The sequence below is a fragment of the Canis lupus genome, chromosome 33 (genome assembly GCF_011100685.1).
Source record: "Canis lupus familiaris isolate Mischka breed German Shepherd chromosome 33, alternate assembly UU_Cfam_GSD_1.0, whole genome shotgun sequence".
Classification (NCBI taxonomy): domain Eukaryota; kingdom Metazoa; phylum Chordata; class Mammalia; order Carnivora; family Canidae; genus Canis; species Canis lupus.
Genome location: NC_049254.1, coordinates 12036671 through 12055149, shown reverse-complemented (window position 1 = coordinate 12055149; position 18479 = coordinate 12036671). Strand labels below are relative to the sequence as shown.

Genomic DNA, 18479 nt, shown 5'->3' with positions numbered 1-18479 from the left:
AATAGCTTCTAAACACAAGAACAAAACAAAACAAAACAATCAGATAAATGGAACATATATCAAACATATCTGCTCTATCTTCCCCTTCCAAACTTTTCACCCTCTTTCCAATAAAGGAACTGCCTGCCTCTTAATTAATGTTGAGGCTAGCATCTTCTGAGCAGAAATCCTGCCTGTCTTGATCACATCTTTCTTCCCTCGAGAGATCTTATGATCTGTAACCCCTATTTTATGTGTTTTTCCTTCCTTAGCTGGCTGCTTAGCATTTCTCCACATTCCTGCAATATTCACTTTCTTATGCTGCCCAATTTTGTGAATATGTTAACATACGTATTTTCCTAGTAAAATACATATATAATTTAAAGTCCTGGCTTAGGACTTCAAGCAGGGGAAAAATGGAGGAATAAAGGAAGTAATGAGGAAAGAAAGGGAGGGATGGTGGGAGAAAGACAATTAAAATTGTGATATAGCGAAACACCAATGTGTCCAAAAGTCTTCAGTGGCTCTTGAACTTTGGTGTACATAAATGATGCTAGGGCTAATTGTTATGGCTACTAATTGTAGGGCCCCAGCCCTAGAAATTCTGAGATAGTAGGCCTGAACTAGGTGTCTAGGGACTACATTTCTAATATTCTCTCCAGGTGTTTTTGGTGTTGGTAACCTGGAATAACTAGAAAAAATTTTCAAGCTTAGATTGTCCCTAAAAAACACTGTCAGGGTAAACAGCCTGTCCTTGTCAAGGTTTGCCAGCTGAGAGGAGGGAGGGATGATAAACAGCAGCTGCTTAGATTTGAAATGTCTAGGGAATTAAGCACAGGTGGTAGGAGATTTACCAAACTTCTCTTAAGGCTCCATGCACCAAGATGGCCATCTGCTGTAGGTATCCAGGTATCCCTCACCCAGGCAGGCCACTCCCCTGTGTTCAGCTGTTAGACTACTTTCTCAGACCACTCCCCCACTTTCGTGTGCAAAGCTTTTTGTTATAGATGGAATTTTGTCCCCTCCCCAAATTCATAGATTGAAACCCTAAGCCCTAATGTGCTATATAGGGCCTATAAAGAAATAATAAAGGTTAAGTGAGGTCATAAGAGTGGTTCTTCGTTATGATAGGATTGGTGTCTTTATAAGAAAAGGAAGAGACATCAGAGATCTTTCTCTTTGTGCAGGAGCACAAAGGAAAGGCTGCATGAGGACACAGTGACAAAGCGGTAATCTGCAACCCAAGGAGAAGGGCATCCCCAGACACCAACCCTGCTGCCACCTTCATCTTGGACTTCTCGCTCCCGAACCTAGTCCATGGTATTTGGTAGGCAGCCCAAGCAGGCTAGTATACCTTTCCTCAAAATTCATTTAGGTATTCTTCAGGCAAAGAGACCCTGCTTCCAGCCCCTAAAACCTTAATAATATTTCACTAGTCAGTAAGTGAACTCAGGTCCCAGAAAAGCTGTGAGATATGACTCAAGAATGCTATGAAAATTGGGGCTGGGGATAGGAGGGTACTTGGAGCTACCACAGTCTTTCAGCTATTACATGGGTTGTAACATGAATTTGGTATCCTGGCTTCAAATCTCATTGCCTTTATTGCATTGTTTCTGTAAGAAAATGCATTCCAAAATCCAGATAACTGAATTTCAGCTAACTTTTCTAAGTCTTGGATTGGTTATTTTTCCTGTAGTTCCCAGGAAAGCTCCCAGGAATACCTGGGAGCTCTGGAATAGTTCTGATGAGAACAATCCATTGCTTTTTTCTTCTATATATCTTTATATTTACCCAAACCAGAACTTAGAGTTGTTTTATCTATAACTATTCGATTTTCTCAACAAATAATCCCTGGGTGCCCATGATGTGATATGTGATGTTCCAGATACAGAACAGCAAAAGTGAGCAAGATAAAGTGAAAAGACAAACAGAAACAAGGAGGTATATATCAATCAGGAGTGATAAATGCTACAAAGAGAAAGCAGCGGAAGGAGGATAGGGAAAGGGTCTTAATTTATAGGGGGTGGCCTGAGAAAGCCTCTCCGATAAAAAATACGAAACACTGAAGCAGAGACACAAAGGAAGTGAGATATTCAGCCACATGTGCCTCCGAGCAAAGATCACTTCACACAAAAGGAACAGCCCAGAAAAAATTTTTTAAAAAGCTTATTTAGCAGGACCATGCATGATATTTTTTCATAACAAGGAAGCCTGTGAAGCTGGAGGGGAGTAAGGAAGAGTTGGATAGATCTGAAGTCATGGAAATGGTAAACAGTTCATCATACAAGCTCTTCCAGGCCATTGTAATGTTGTCTTTACTCTGAGTCAAATGAAAAGCCATCGGAGGGAAGAAAGTAACAGAGCCGTGTGACTTGATTTATGTTTTTAAGTGATCAATTTCTTGTCATGAGGAGGAGTCTGCAAGGGTCAAGAAAGGAAGAGTAAACCAGCTAGAAGGCTACTGTGTTATTGGTAGACGACAGTGATTTAGAACAGGATGTGGGGCAGTATAGGGAATTAGTCTGGTACTAGATATATTCAAAATGTAGAAGCAACAATCTTTGCTAATGACTGGATATATTATGTCAGGGAGAGAGGAGGAAAAATATATTGGAAATTTGGTGAATTTGGTAGAATTAGCTACTTAAATAAATTGACGCATTTATCTGTTATCTGTAATGGTTTACAAATCGAAACATTGACAGTCATCATCTCTAATGATATAATTATAGAAAATATTTGTTGTTATTTCTAACAAAAATATATCACTTGTGTAATTTTTAATAGTTGCAGATACCTGAAAAAATATTCCCTGGTCCTTTGAATTTTATGGGATTCAAGACATGATTTCTATTGCATTTCTGATTTGCAGGATTAAATAGAGCAACCTAAAGTAATTGATTCTATCCCTCTATTTCTCTAATTTGAGATAAAAGACACTAAAACAGTACTATATGTTCAAATGTTTTAGTGATATTAGTTTTCAAGTGCCATAGAAAGTTTGGGCTGGGGAATGAAATAAAACCATGAGAAAAGAAAAAATAGGAATAGAGTCTGGGAAGCTTTTTGAAGATGCGTTTCTTCTTTTCTTAAATAGCATTGCCTCTGGCAATTCTCTGGATCCTAGAGATAAAATCAAAAGCATGACTCACCCTCACATTCAAAAGTGAATGCAGCACCCTTTAAACTTTGTATTTTGTCTTTGTGTTTTTAAAGGTAATACATATTCACACACATCTATAGTATTTGTATTCATACACACCTGGTTTGTGGTGGTTTTACTAGCATTGATGTAGAAGAAGAAAAGACCAGAATATCAGATATCAAAGATTTGGGACTCTTAATAGACAATGAAAAAATACTAATAGACTTGTCTTAGATTCAAATAAAAGCTTTAGTTTGAATACCATGCAATATTTGCAGACATTGCAAATCTTTATGTGTATAATTTCACCAGCAAAAAAAATTCTCTTGAACTGCAGGGCCTTTCTTGTTTTAAGAACTTCCTAGTAAGTTATGTTACTAGTATTAAACAATAATTCAGGTCAAAAAATAGTTACCTACAAAAACATATTCCTTAAAATAGTCCTAACATCTAAAAGTCCATTTTAAATTTATTTTTCCTGCAAAAATAAAGTTATATTAATCCTAGGGAGGTTATATATCAGTGAAGTGATGAATACATAAAGGAAAAATTAAAAAATAATGGTAGGAAAATAACATCAGATGAAAACTTCCAAGTAAAAATGTTTGCTATAGAGCTAAAGGGATTATTAACTAACCCAGTGCCATACCTGAATTATACCTCTAAAAACATACATTATGTAGTGCTAGGGGCACATCATAAAATGGTTTAAAAATAGGTGTGGCATCAAGCTTCAAAAGGAAAGCATGTAGACAAATTTTAAGAGAGATAAGATATGTTAACTAAAAAATATCAGTAGGTATCATGAGGATAGTATAATCCAAAATAAGCTTTTAGAAAGAAAAAAATATCATATCACAACAAAGTGATTTTTTTTAGAATGCAAAATAAACAAATGAAAAAAGAAATCTAAATCTAAAAGAAATCTAAATCTTTCCTCATCTTTTGGGGCAGAGCAGAAACGAAAGCAGAGATAAAACACTGATTGTAGTTATTCACAATATCTCTTTACAAAATTAATTTAGCAAGATGACCATATGTTGGCCATAACACAAATTTCAATAAATTTAAAAGGACTCAAGATGTATAAACCATGTTCACTAATCACAATTGAATTAATTTAGAAACTGACAACAGGAAAATATCTGGAAAATCCCCAAATATTTGAAAATGAAGTAACACACTTCTAAATAAACAAAGTGTCTAAGTGTCTATAAATGAAAAGGGAAATTAGAGCATATTTTTTTAAATTTATTTTTTATTGGTGTTCAATTTGCCAACATATAGAATAACACCCAGTGCTCATCCCATCAAGTGCCCCCCTCAGTGCCCGTCACCCAGTCACCCCCAACCCCCGCCCACCTCCCTTTCTACCACCCCTTGTTCGTTTCCCAGAGTTGGAAGTCTCTCATGTAGAACATATTTTTAACTAAATAATGAAAACATGACAAAAATTTGTAGGATGCAGTTGAAAGAGTTATTAAAGAGAAATATATATCAAATTCTCCATATTAGAAAAGAGAAAGTTCACATCAAAATGGACTTAACTTTTACCTTAAGAAACTAGAAAAAGCACACAATGAGATGAGCACTGGGTATTATACTTTATGTTGGCAAATTGAATTTAAATAAATTTTTTTAAAAAATAAACTAGAAAAAGAACAGTCCAAAGAAAGCAGAAAAAAGAAAATAATCAAGATGAAAATGGAAATCAATAAAATAGCAGAAAAACAATAAAGAAAATGAGATCAATAAAATAAGTAAATCTCTAGCCAGACCTATACAGAAAGAAAAGGAAGATTATATATATATATATATATATATAACCATTATCAGGAATCAGAGATGTGACATCACAATAGATTCTACAGATATTATTATTATTTTTTAAAGATTTTATTTATTTATTTGTGAGAGAGGCAGAGACATAGAGGGAGAAGCAGGCACCCTGCAAGGAGCCCAATGTGGGACTCTATCCCAAATCCTGGGATCATGCCCTGAGCTGAAAGCAGACACTCAACTGCTGAGCCACCCAGGCATCCCAATGCTACAGATATAAAAGAGAGTTTTAAAATATCACAAATTAGACCAATAAATTTAAAAATTTATATTAAATGGACAAATGCTTTGAAAGATACAAATTACCAAATTCATCAAGAAAAAAGAAACAAAAAGTAAATAGCCTTATATTTATTGAAGAAATTTAATTTGTAGCTCAAAACATTCCCTATTAAGAAAAGTCCTGTATTGTTTCACAGAGAAATTCCACCCATTATTTAAGGAAGAAATAATAGCAATTCTACATAAATGTCTTCAGATCCTTAAAAAGGAGAGCATATTTACCAAATTATGCATTGAGGTCAGTATTTCTATAACAGCAAACTTAGATAAAGACATTAACAGGAAAGAAAACTGCAAACTAGTATCACCAATGCACATCGATTTAAAAATTAACAAATTTTAATTAATCGAATTAAGCGGTATATAAAAATGATAATAGATCATGACTGAGCAAGGTTGGTTTAACAGTTAAAAATCAATCAACAAAATAAATAAATTAATTAATTAATTAATAAAAATCAATCAACATTGTCCATACATCGTTCTTCCCAACTTAACCTAAGGATTCAATGAAATCCCAATAAAAATTCCAGCAAGTTATTTTCTGGATATGAACAAACGGAGTCTAAAGTTTATATAAAGAGGAAAAAGACCCAGAATAGCCAACACAATTCTGAAAGAGAACAAAGTTGGGCATACTGAGACTACCTACTTCAAGACTTACTGTAAGGTAACAGAATAGAATCTAGAAATAGATTCACATCAATATAGTCAACTGGTTGGGACACCTGGGTGGCTCAGCAGTTTGGTGCCTTCCTTCGGCCCAGGGCATGATCCTAGAGATCCAGGATCTAGTCCCACATCAGACTCCCTGCATGGAGCCTGCTTCTCTCTCTCTGCCTCTCTCTCTGCTTGTGCCTCTGCCTCTGTCTCTGTATCTCTCAAGATACATAAATATAAATAAATATATAAAAAAAAAATATATATATATATATTCAACTGGTTTTTGACAAAATTGCACAAGTAGTACAAAGGAGCAAAAATAGTCATTTCAACAAATGGTGGTGCTGGAACAATTGGATACTCATATGCAAAAAAACAAAAAAATCTAGGTACAGACCTTAAACCCTTCACAAAAATTACCTCAAAATGGATCATAGACCCAAATGTAAAACATAAAAAATGTTTTTTCCTAAAAGAAAACATAGGCGAAAACCTAGATGATCTTGGGTATGGCAATGACTTTTTATTTTTTAAAAAAACTGTTTTAAAGATTTATCTATTTATCTTAGAAAGAGAGTGGACAGGGAAGGGCAGAGGGAGGGGGAAAGAAAGAATCTCCATCAGCCGCTCTGCTGATTGAGGAGCCTGACATGGGGCTCCCCATTCCATGAACCTGAGATCATGATCTGAGCTAAAATCAAGAGTCAGATGTTTAACCAACTGAGCCACCCAGGTGCCTCAGCAATGACTTTTTAGATACGACATGAAAGGCAAGTTCCAAGAAGGGAATAATTGACATCAAAAAGGTCACTGGTTTCCAAGGGTTGGGGAGAGGGAGGGATGAATAGGTTGGACGCAGAGGATACTTAGGGCATAGAAGCTATTCTGTATGATAGTACACTGCTGAATACATGTCATGATGCATTTGTCCAAACCCATGGATTATACAAAGAGGTTACTTGCTTACCTTCATAAAGCTGCTAAAACCATTAACAGGAACAGGTAAGGTACCATTCTGAGGACTTGCTGGAGGCTAAGTGTGATGGAGACGAGTCTGAAGGTGAGGTAAGTGTAGAGGCCTCAGTCCTAAGAGGGGACTCAGCACTTCAATGGACTTTTCCTCCAGAATCCTACCAGGTTCTCATGGTCCAGCTATAAGAACAATCCCTCTTGGCACTAGTCAGGGGAAGGAAAGAGTAACCACTGTGGAACATAGCTAGAGCCTTCTTCATCCTAAAGTCCTATTGGTCAGGGGAAATCATGCTGGAACAGCAGAGCACAATTCTGAAAATGTATCTAGTTGGGGGAAGGGAATTCCTCTATACTCCAGCCTCTCCTATGGCAGAAAAGATCAGTCTTATCATCTCAGGAGAAAAAAAGTCAACAGGAGACATGGCTTCAAAGAAATATATTAGGAATAGAAATTGATATATCAAAAGAAGCATCTATCTTTTTAAAAAATATTAACTGGGGATCCCCAGGTGGCGCAGCGGTTTGGCGCCTGCCTTTGGCCCAGGGCGCGATCCTGGAGACCCGGGATCGAATCCCACGTCGGGCTCCCGGTGCATGGAGCCTGCTTCTCCCTCTGCCTGTGTCTCTGCCTCTCTCTCTCTCTGTGACTATCATAAATAAATAAATTTTAAAAAAATAAAAATAAAAATATTAACTGAAATGGAAGTTCTGATGCAATTATATTTTCATGCAGCTGGTCAAGATTTAGCACCAAGCCTTCATACAAAATCAGGAAGAGAACTGAGAACTCTCAGTTAAATAGAAATGCAGAATATTAAGACTATTTTACTTTTTTCCCTTCATTAGTTCAAAGTAGCCCTGGTACAACCCCAGAGAGAGAATGGAGACAATATATTAAAGAGAAATAGACAACTTTTTATGACACAAAAGATAAAATGAAGACTCGCTTGATAGGAGAAAACAGAAGGACAAAAAGGTAATTACAATCAGATAGTAGGGTCCCACACAACTGAATAATGGAGCAAAAAAGGGAATAATAAATGAAAAAAAGTCCAGCTTCGAATTCTATGACAGGAAGTATCCAAACACTGCATCTCTCTAGAATTCAAAGAGGTGATACTCGTGGCAAGAACACAGCAATGTAAGAATTTTCTTTGCTCAACAGGAAGAGAGCTACTGTAGATAGAAGTAAAGGACTTGATCTTCTGGAAAAATACAGTTTTAATTTGGCTAAAGTTCACATGTGATAAATTCCTAAAGTGTCTTGTAGGCAATTTTGCTTTCCACAAGATGGATGTTTTGAGTTACAAAAGGCACTCCAGACTTAATTCAGATCAACCATGAGAAATCGTTTCATATCCTGGAAGAGATAGAAACCTGGAACAAATAAGATGTTAACTTAGAAGTGGGGGTGGGGGGCACTGAGCATGTAGTAAGTCCTAATTTAGGAAAGCACATTTCACAAAGTTAGAGGCAGATATCATGATCTGATTCAAGAAGAAAAAGTTTTTGCTAACAAATAAAACTATGACTATTAGCTGCAAATGCCCTTTGTGAGAAAAAAAAAAAGAGAGATTTAAAGAGGACAGCAAAATAAACCATAGTGTCTGTAAAGCTATGCAAAGATAGACAGAGGAATTCACCTCAATAAGACCCCTGAGAACAATGTAAGAAAGCTAGCACCAATAATAAGCTACAACTTGTGAAAGATATTTGCTTGGTACGAGAAGAATAAGAAACCACAGATCTATTACTTAAAAGCAATGATATTAGTTATTACAACTAGAATATAATAGCTCATATATCTTCTGTATCTTCTCTGCATAAACCACACTGCTGAGTTGCCATCCGTGGGCTAGGCATCAGACCAGGTACTTTTAGCAGATTATCTCATTTAAATCTAAACCCAACACCATTATGGGTATGTATTATCATCCCCTTTCTCACAAACGGGGAAATTGAAATTTAAAGAGGTTATGTAACTTGTGTCTAAACACGTAGTTAGTAACTGGCAGAGCCAGGATTTGAACTCAAGTAGCTTAACTCCAGAACTCGTGCTTTTAATCACTGTACTCAATTATCTGTTGCATCAAAAAAGATTATTCTTCGGAATGGAAATGACAGAACAAGCATGAGTATGAAAGTATTAAAGTCCATGAATACCTGAGAGGCATCTAGACACTCTAAATTGAGGTTTAGCCTTCTAGCCAAGATTAATTACCCTTCGGGGAACTGAGATTGCATTTCAATGAGCTCGCTATAGTTCTTGCAATAAGCTATGAAGAATAGTGAAACAGATACCTGGTATCTAAAGATTGGGGTCAGATAAATGATCTTACAAGTTTCCAGAATAATGGGAAATTTGATGTTGCTATTTATGTTATGACCACCCTAGAAAAAATTGTAGATGGTCTATCGAAAGAGGTTAAGAAAATAATTAGTTGGTTAGTAAAGATTAGCCTGTACTCATTAAGAATGAATCATGACTGATGAAAATGTTTGTATTTTAAAATTTAAAATATATTTTAAAACCAAATACTAGACTAAAATACTAGTGCTTAAAAAAATCCTTTTTGATCAGAGGAAAGCGATAGATAGCATTTATGGAATACAGGAAAGATAAATGAACTAAATCATATACTGCATCAGATTTTTAAGTGGTTGTGAAAGTTTATGAAAAAAGCTTACTAGTAGCACTGTGTCAATTAGAAGAAAAATTTTAAAATAATTCAATGCAGAGATTTCTTCTCAAGCTTTTTTGAATCAATGTTTTTGTCAACAAAGACAAAGACAAAAGTTATTTAACATATCTAGGAATGGTCTGAAGGGGGAAGAGACAGCAAGTGCATAGACCTCCAGGAAGTATTTCCATAGCATCTCAACAGAATAATATGATAGACTGAATGCAACCAGATATAATTTAATCAAGATAACTTCTTAAATTATGCACATTATTAATCAAAGACTTGCCCTGTTGCAGGGTAAAGGAGACATGATATCCCAAAAGCAAGTGCAAAAACATCTTGGGACTTTGAATTGACATGTCAACATGAGTCAGCAGTCTGAACTGGGCATTGCACAAGGAGTAATTGCATTCACTCTCAGGCTCCCACAGGTTAAAAGTGTCCAGAAGAAAGAAATCTGGACAATCTGGGCTTAGGAAAAAGCATGTGGATAAACTATTAAGAGAAAAAAACACTGAGTTTGCGTCACCTGCAAAGTATGTACTCATCAGTTACAATGCCCTTGGGTGTAAGCCATAGCAACTCCAACTGAGATTGACGTAAAAAATAAGAAATTGCATTTCTCACATAACAAGAAGTCTAGAATTAAAACAGCTGTCACATGGTAATGCCAGATCAAGGCATCAAACTCAGAGAATATCTCTTCCTATGGCTCACAACTGAGAAAAAGAGAATGAAAGCTTTTCCCAGAGGATTCCGTTTGTGACTGCATTGGTCAGAATTGTGTCTCATGACCATTCGTTGACACATCATTTGCAAAGGGGTAGGCCTATCTAATGGCCTACTCTATCCAGGACACCCCAGAACTAAGAGAGGTTACGTTCCTCTAAGACATAATGACAGATGAGGGAAGGAGTAGATACTCAAGCAAAATCAAGAGTCCTAGTAGAAATAAAGAGGACATCAACCACCAATTAGGTCCACTACACAATGTCCTAGGGAAAACTCGATGGTAGTTTCCAGTTATTTAGGAGTTTCCATATGGAAATATATCCTATGGATTGAAAGAAAGGCATCTGGATTAATATTTGGGAGTTAAAGGTAGAGATACAGCAAGCCAGAAACGAAATGAATGAGTTCCACACTCTACACGGGTCCTCTAGAGAAAATGAACTAGACTAGATTACTTCCATAAAGTCCTTGATCCAAACCCCAGCCCACAATCCTGCAGGTTTTGTCCTGCACAAAAGCACAGGCCAAGTGTGTAAGAACTGAAGTCTGGACCATCTCAATCTGCAAAATAATGCGGAGTTATCTGAATGAGGCACTTAGATCAGACAAAGATGCCATATCTGCCAAGCTATTCCTCCACGATGCTAACATCTACTGGGAGGAGCACCTTTCTAGAATCTGCACAAAGATGCCATGTGTACTAGTTAACATGACAGTGATTCCAAAGCCAGGTTTCTCTGATTGAACTTATTAACTTACTAAAAGAAGTAGGAAAGAATAGAATTGCAGCTTCAAACTAAGAACAACTATTTTGACACTTTACAGTTTGCAAAGCACTTTTCCATCTTTAAAACAGGTATTATAGGGGCACCTGGGTGGCTCAGTTGAGGAAGGGCCGACTCCTGATTTGGGCACAGGTCATGATCAGAGTCCTGGGATTGAGCCCTGTGTGGGGCTCTATGCTCAGCAGGGAGTCTGCTTCAAGATTCTCTCTCTCCCTCTGCCCCACCCAAAATTAATAAATAAATCTTTTCAAAAATTGGTACTATAATTATTCTTATTTTATAGATGAGAATGCTGAGGAACAAGTTAAAATTTCACCAATTAGTAAATAGTGGATTGGGGTCTTCCAAAGCACGTCTTCCTGATTCCAAATAATTGCTATAAAAATAGAAATGCATCTTCTCCCTCCTTCCTCCTTTTCTTTCACTTCCTTTTTCTTCTTCTGCTGGGTTTGCAAGTCTTTCTCCAGGAGAGATAATAAAATGTTTTTATAATAATAAAACATTTCTTAAATTCAAAAAGCTCTTTAAGAACAAAATTCTGCCCTTCTATATTATATTGCTCACTGAGGATTTTTTTTATGATAATGTCAAGTTTAATCTGCCAAATATACAAGCTGGACTTGTGGAGTATATTTTCCCTGGGTGCTGCACAGTAAACAGAGGTTTCTTGAAATGATCAATGGGTAGGGTTAAGAATGGGCCCAAGCTCTGGCCAGAAGGGTGGGGATGGTGTAGGGAAGAGCAGAAGAAATTGGCTGGAGACAAGCCATGACCCTCAGGGACCCAGGAAGGTATTCAAATATCACAATAATGGTCTTTCCCATCATTTAATTTGCATCTGTGTTCCAGTTATGGCTCTGCTTCAAGGAAAATAATAGATTAGATATCAACTCTAGTTTGATATGGATTGAATGGATTTGATATCAGCTCCATTTTTACTCTTAGACAGTCACTTCCATGATAACCCAATATTGAAATAAATTGTATAAAGAATAAGTTTTTATATTAAATTAAAATTTTTGTCAAAGATTCAGTATATCTTACATTTATTACTAATGTATCTGCTGTCACAGAAATAAATCTCTTCAATTTCCTTTTCTTTATGAAAATATTACAATATATCCAAGTAAATCTCACTGCCACTTTACTAAGAATAAAGTTTGAAGGGCAGAGAAATAGTCTTTTTATATGTCAAAGTCCATAGGTCAGGTTTATATTAATAAAGGAAAGGGAAAATAATGAAAAGTGCAGAATGGCAGTAAAAGCTGGGAACTACTGGATATACCTCCAGAGGGAACAGGAGTGTAATGGAGACTTTTCACTGCATTGCTTTTTCTCTTTAAAAATTTATCTAAATCATGAGATGTGGTGAGCAATGGGTATTACTGTTGAATTATTGAACACTATACCTGAAACTAATGATGTACTGTATGTTGGCTAATTGAATTTAAAATAAAAAACTTTTTAAGTAAAAAATAAAACTAATCTAAATCATTAAAAAATGCATTTTCTTGAAGATAAATAAATGAACAAATACATTTTGTTAAAATTTAAACCAAATAATAGTAAGCTGAATAAAATGTAAGAAAAAAAGAGGAGGGAGGAAGGGGAAGAGGAAAGAAAAATTGTGTTGATATACATTTTGCTTAAGTATTGAGTGATCTTCACAAAGTTCCCTAGGAACATTGAAAAGCTATCATGAGTTTCTTGAGAATTCTTAGAACATATTTACAGATGAACCAAGCTTTTATGGATTTAAGACAAAAGCAGAGACAGAAAGTCAAATTTGGAGAAAAGAAGAGAAATAAAGTTGGGATTTGTAAGGATTAGTACCTTAGGCAGAAGACTCCACATTTTTTGTACTTTTGAGAGATGAGAAAAGAAAATGAAAGAATCATTGGCTGAATGTAAACCGACTGATATACTTTAAAGAGGGTAAAACCCTCACTCTGCAAATTCAAAGATGTATAATTGACTCACTGGGACTAGTGGAAAGTTCCCTAGACCAAAATGAAACATGACTCTAGACTGAGTGTAGATTGTATCGCCACAGAGTGACTCCATCTAAAAATGGGACACAGATTCATAGCTTATGTGATTGTTATGAGAATATACTCTGAAGTGCTGTATCAACATCCGTCGTCTGCTCCCCTACAAAATCAAGACACCTCAACAGGAATTCATAGAAGATTATCAGTCATTTCCGGTCGAGCAGTTACAGTAAAAGTGGTTTCAAAGGGAATTTCTGTAAAATCTCTTCTATATAAAATTAGACCTGAGCTTCAAGTAAGAATTCAACATTATAATATTTTAGTACAAAAGCTATTCAGATGGTTAATCCAAGTATGCCTCTTTGTCACTTTCAATGTTTTACATTTTTTTCACCGTAATTTGAGATTCTGAGATATCCTCTTTATTATTATTTTTCCATCTGGAAATTCTATTTTCTTCCCTTTCCCTATTTCTTGGATTCATTTGTATATTACATTTAACATATATGAGATACTTAATGGAGCAGAATAGTAATTTCATTTTCCATCTTAGATGTGGTAACATATTATCATATAATTGGAATCAGCTTTAATATTGAGGATCCCAATTCTGTAAACAACTCTGCTAATAATTCTGCAAGCTAAAAAGTATGTAATATTTTATTAAAAATGAGGAAATCCTATGAACAATAACCTATTTCATGCCCGTTGGAGGCCACATGACATGTATAAGATATACCTCCAGAAGCAGTTCCATTTCATTTATAAAGACCTACAAAGATTAGTTTTATTTCTTGAGATGTAAGGTCCCAAAAATACAGAGGTTAGTAAGATACACTCCTGTCTTTTGTGGAATTTTCAGTCCAGTGGAGGAGACAGATCTGTCATATCTAAGGTCAATACAGAGAGCATTAGCAGTCTCTGTACACATACTTGGTCAGATAAAACGAGTCAAGGCAAGAAGGGATCCCAATTCAATGGGCCTTCCTCAGTGGCTATTCCAGACTCCTTAGACACCTCTGTTCCCAAGGCCCTTGCATTACACTTGGGCCCCCAAATGAGACATACCTTAGCAGATCACAAGCATTTTATCATATGGATCCTGAAACCATGCTCTTGACCTCCCCCTGCAGACTACTGTCCGTTGTTCCTTATTTTTGTCTTCTGTTGGCCCTTCTCTCTAGTTTGATGTATTGATTTATCACTACCTGTTTCCAAACCATCTCTGGTTGCTGATATTTTCTCTCTACCTCAGACTGAGGATTCTCCAGGTTTTGGAGGAGCATACCAATGCCACCCAGGACCAAGTCTAACCTTCTCCTTTCTGTACTATACATGCATCTAAACTATTTTTGCAGCTGTGTGTGGTCAACTCTTTGAGTTCTAGTCAATGGAACATGAATGGGAATCATGTGCCCCAGGTTCAGACATGATCTGTTAAAAACATCTCCTGCACAATCCTCCCTGCTCTTTCATCTTCTGTGGATTGGTGCCAAATAAAAAGGGGGAAATGGTAGGCAAACTGGGAAGATGTAGAATGAATTGGTTTTGAATCTAATAAACTTCTCCTTATCAGACAAAAGAACAATTTATTATTTACATTATGGCAACAAATGTCAACAGGTAGAGGAAATGTTTGCTGCAAGGAGTAGGCAAAATTTGCACTTATATCATGCACTCGCCTTCAGGGTAAAGCCAAATTTTGCACCCTTATTTAAAATTGTTACTGAATAGTCAGAATAATTAAGGGATTTAAATGCCGTTTTTCTCATTTCCTTTCTTGGTTCTATGAGGAATGGAAAAATACAAAATACAAATTTAACTGCCTTTAGAATTTTCATCACCTTGTAATTTAGTTTAACTTTTTTGTGGCCACAAGGCAGTCTTTGTAATAAAACTAAAATGATATGAAGGGGAGCAGTTTCTGGTAATTGATAATTTTTGTCAGGAATGTTTAGGTTGTATTTCTAATTCTACTGCGGTCTAATTACATTACATTATGTTTGGCAAGTTATGGTTTCTTTGTCAGGCAGTTCTGTGGGTGACGTATTAATATTCTTCTAAAATACTTTTTTTTACTATGACAGGGGAACTTCTCTGGTCACTTACAAGATCCCAAATACAAGATTCATGTACCCTTTTCTTTGATATTTGTAGCTGCTGTCTTTCACTCCTTCTGATTCTTCCAGCAACTCTTTGTCCCAGATTTTTTTCCTCCTATGAATGAGTGATAATACTACCCATCTGGCAGTCATTTGCAGTGGATTGAAGAAGTTTGGGAAAATTCTCTGGCAGAGTGACACTTACATTTGTGTCATCTATGACAGAAATGTAATTACTATGTTAACATAAATATATCCCTTCTGAAATGTCAAAATGTTTTCAGGCTTCACCAGTTATTTTAGATATTAGAAATGATAGTGGCTCTTTTCTCACTTGATGTTAGCCAAAAGGCCGAGAAAGCAATTGTGGTATTTCCTCTCTCAAGGGACCTATTATTTTCCAGCTTTCATAAGAGATAGAAAGGGTCCATATTAGCATTTAAATATTTCAAATAATACATGTAGAGGAAAGCACTTCATAAGTTTTTAGCATAATTCTAAAGTAATTAACAAAAAATAAACTCACAACAGAACAGTAGCAGACCCTGCCTTTGTCAAGAGTGATGCCCAGCTTCCTTTTCTTAACTATTAATTAGGCTGCCAAGACCACAACTTCTACTGACTTGTTAATTAGTTGAAGGTTAAATATTTAATTTTAATGATTTACTGGGGGTTTTTTTGCAATTACATTTTACTTTATCATTACATAATACTGCACAATTTCCTTTGAAAAGATCTATAAAAGTAATTAAAGACAAAATACTCAGAGTACATGTTTTTCATAACTGGACTAAGTGATGGGCAAGATCATAAGTAGAGGAAATTGATGAATTGAAGAAGCGAAACAGATGGTAGAGCTGTATACACATGCCAACACACTCTAGCCTGCAGTCTGTTCCAGATTCTGCTAAAGCCAAAAACATAGTGAAAGTGATACCAGGAGCTTAATCCAACAGAAAAGGCCCATAGTCCCCTTGGGTCCTTAAAAGCAAGCTTCCTGGCTCCAAAACAAGTAGCCCTGTGCAAAGCAGTTTTCCACAGAAATGCTATGTTTTCTGACCTTCTGGAAGTTTGTATGTTAAACCATATGGTCTTTTTCAAGGGGAGAGGAGTCCTTTCTAAATAACTGTCAAGGCAATACATGATGCAGATGAATGGATATGCAGAGACAAAATGTTTCTCTCTTTTCTTATACGTGGCTATCATTTTTTGTTTTTATTAATTTTCCTTTTTATTAATATTTCCTATGTTTTTTACTAATGTGGTGGACACCCTACTGATCTCTCACAGCTACATAGATGATTGAAATGATAGTTCTGCTCAGAGATTTATCAGTACTTCAATTTGCTAAGAAAAACTTTGAAAGAACATAAGAGGACATTAAGAACACTGGTAAAATGAATTGAAATAATTAAGTAAATCAAGGTAATTTTCTCTTGGCTTCAAAGTATCTTTTCAGTTGCCGAGTTGGTGGCAAATTCATAATTGGATAAGGGTATCCTCAGCTTTTAACCAAGGTCATTTTCAATTACTGTTTCAATTAGTGCCTTGTGAGTAAACATCACTTAAGCCATCAACAAAATATGGAACAAAAGTCAAATCATAGTGCATTTTAAGTATTTAAATTTTTACTGAACATTAAGAGTGAACTGCTGGATATTCAATTTCTTTCTAAAGATTGGGATTGGTAAAATAAGTCATACTATTTCATTCTATGGAATATTAGGCAGCTAAGGGAGTCATTTTATAGGAATATTAAATAAGATAGGAAAACGTGTATGACATAATATTAAGTGGAAGGAACCCAAATCAATTCACTATAAACTGTTTTGATATTTGCCTATCTTCCTGAATTAAGAACAATAGTAGATTCTGATTATGATTTTGGGTAACTATCATCTCTTAAAATGGATCTTAGGAGGGCAAGGAGCAACAAAATGTGGGCAATGGATTAAGGGGGGAAACAATCTCCTTTTGACGGACAAGTTTTTGAGGGTAGCTAAAGCACAAGTTACATATAAAAGCCCTCACTGAAGAGGAGGGTTACTATTGTAGGGCTATGAGCCATAACTAGTTTGATTAAACAGTACTATAGTCAACTAAGACTTCATGATTTCATGGAACAAGTAATCAATAATTTGGGGATCCAGCAGCAGAAATTATGACAATCCCACAAGGATAATTGATCCAATGCCTGTCACTGACCTTTGCAGTGTGGAGGATAACCAGTTCCTGAAGATACATCCCTACATTGGAACCTCACCCTAACTTCAAGTATGGATGATAAATGGGTTTTCTATCTTTTTACCTGTCTTTTTATAACACCTAAATAAATCATTCTTTTTTTTCTTTGCTGCCTTCCTGGTAGAAAGTATAATTCATGAATTGGCCAAAATAAACAAGTAGTATTGGGAGGTAAATTAGTCCTTAAAATTCTCAGTATAATACAGAAGATTCTTTGCAACCCATACAAACTACTCTAATAAAACTTATAAATTATATATTAAATATGCTTGTTCAAAAATAAATAGGGGTCATTAAGATATATATATATATAAGAAAGAACGTAGACATTAGTGCCAAATAAGGACAACACTAAGCTTTAAATTAGTCATCTCTGGTTACCTTGTCTAGCCAAATCCCAGATAGTATTTTCTTACCCTTCAAAAAATTGGATGTAACAGGGAAGAGAATCTCATCTAAGGGATTCATTACCCTATCATGGAGCCATAATAAGGAGAGTTACATGGATAGGTTTTTGTTTGGTAGTGTAGGATCCAAGGGAACAATAATATCTCCCATAAGTCCACTCATCTTTTGATTAGAATATCTTCTTACTGATACACCAAAAGTCATCCATAATTTATACCTCACTGGTAATATCTATACTTTGTTCAGATATTCAGAATAATACCCAGCATAAACATTTGCAAAATGGGGTCTTTACTGGGGAGAGATTGAAGTGAGAAGAAAATGAGAAAGAAGATGGAGGGACATGAGACTTTTCTGAGAAGGGCAAATAGAGTGTAGATACCTCCTCCAAGGATCTTGAATCCCTGAAGGCAATGTGAAGACTGAGAATCAGAGGAGTAGAAGAAAAGTATAGAATGAGAAGCAGAAAGGAAACAAAACCCATTGTACTTTTTAATTTTTTCCCAGAGCCCAAGGCCAGTTTCCACTGAAAATAAATTTTAATCTTTGGAAACCTATTAATACCAGGTGTCAAGTAACCACATTTATTAGAGGTCTGATCACCCTAAGCACTCCGAGCAAGCAGGCCTATGCTTTATTCATCTTCTTTAGCC

The 18479-nt window shown here is 35.8% G+C and overlaps 1 protein-coding gene across 3 annotated transcripts in view; it reads left to right on the top strand.

Moving 5' to 3' along the window:
• The window catches only part of CBLB (Cbl proto-oncogene B), a 407079-nt gene that overhangs the window by 113270 nt on the left and 275330 nt on the right, over positions 1–18479 (top strand). Inside the window, exon 1 of one of the 3 annotated variants that reach the window (XM_038582711.1) lies at positions 1291–1306. The exons of the other annotated variants lie outside the window; for them this stretch is intronic. The gene's annotated coding sequence lies outside the window, so the exon portion shown is untranslated. Of the gene's footprint in view, positions 1–1290; positions 1307–18479 lie in introns of those variants that run through there. 3 annotated transcript variants of the gene reach the window in all.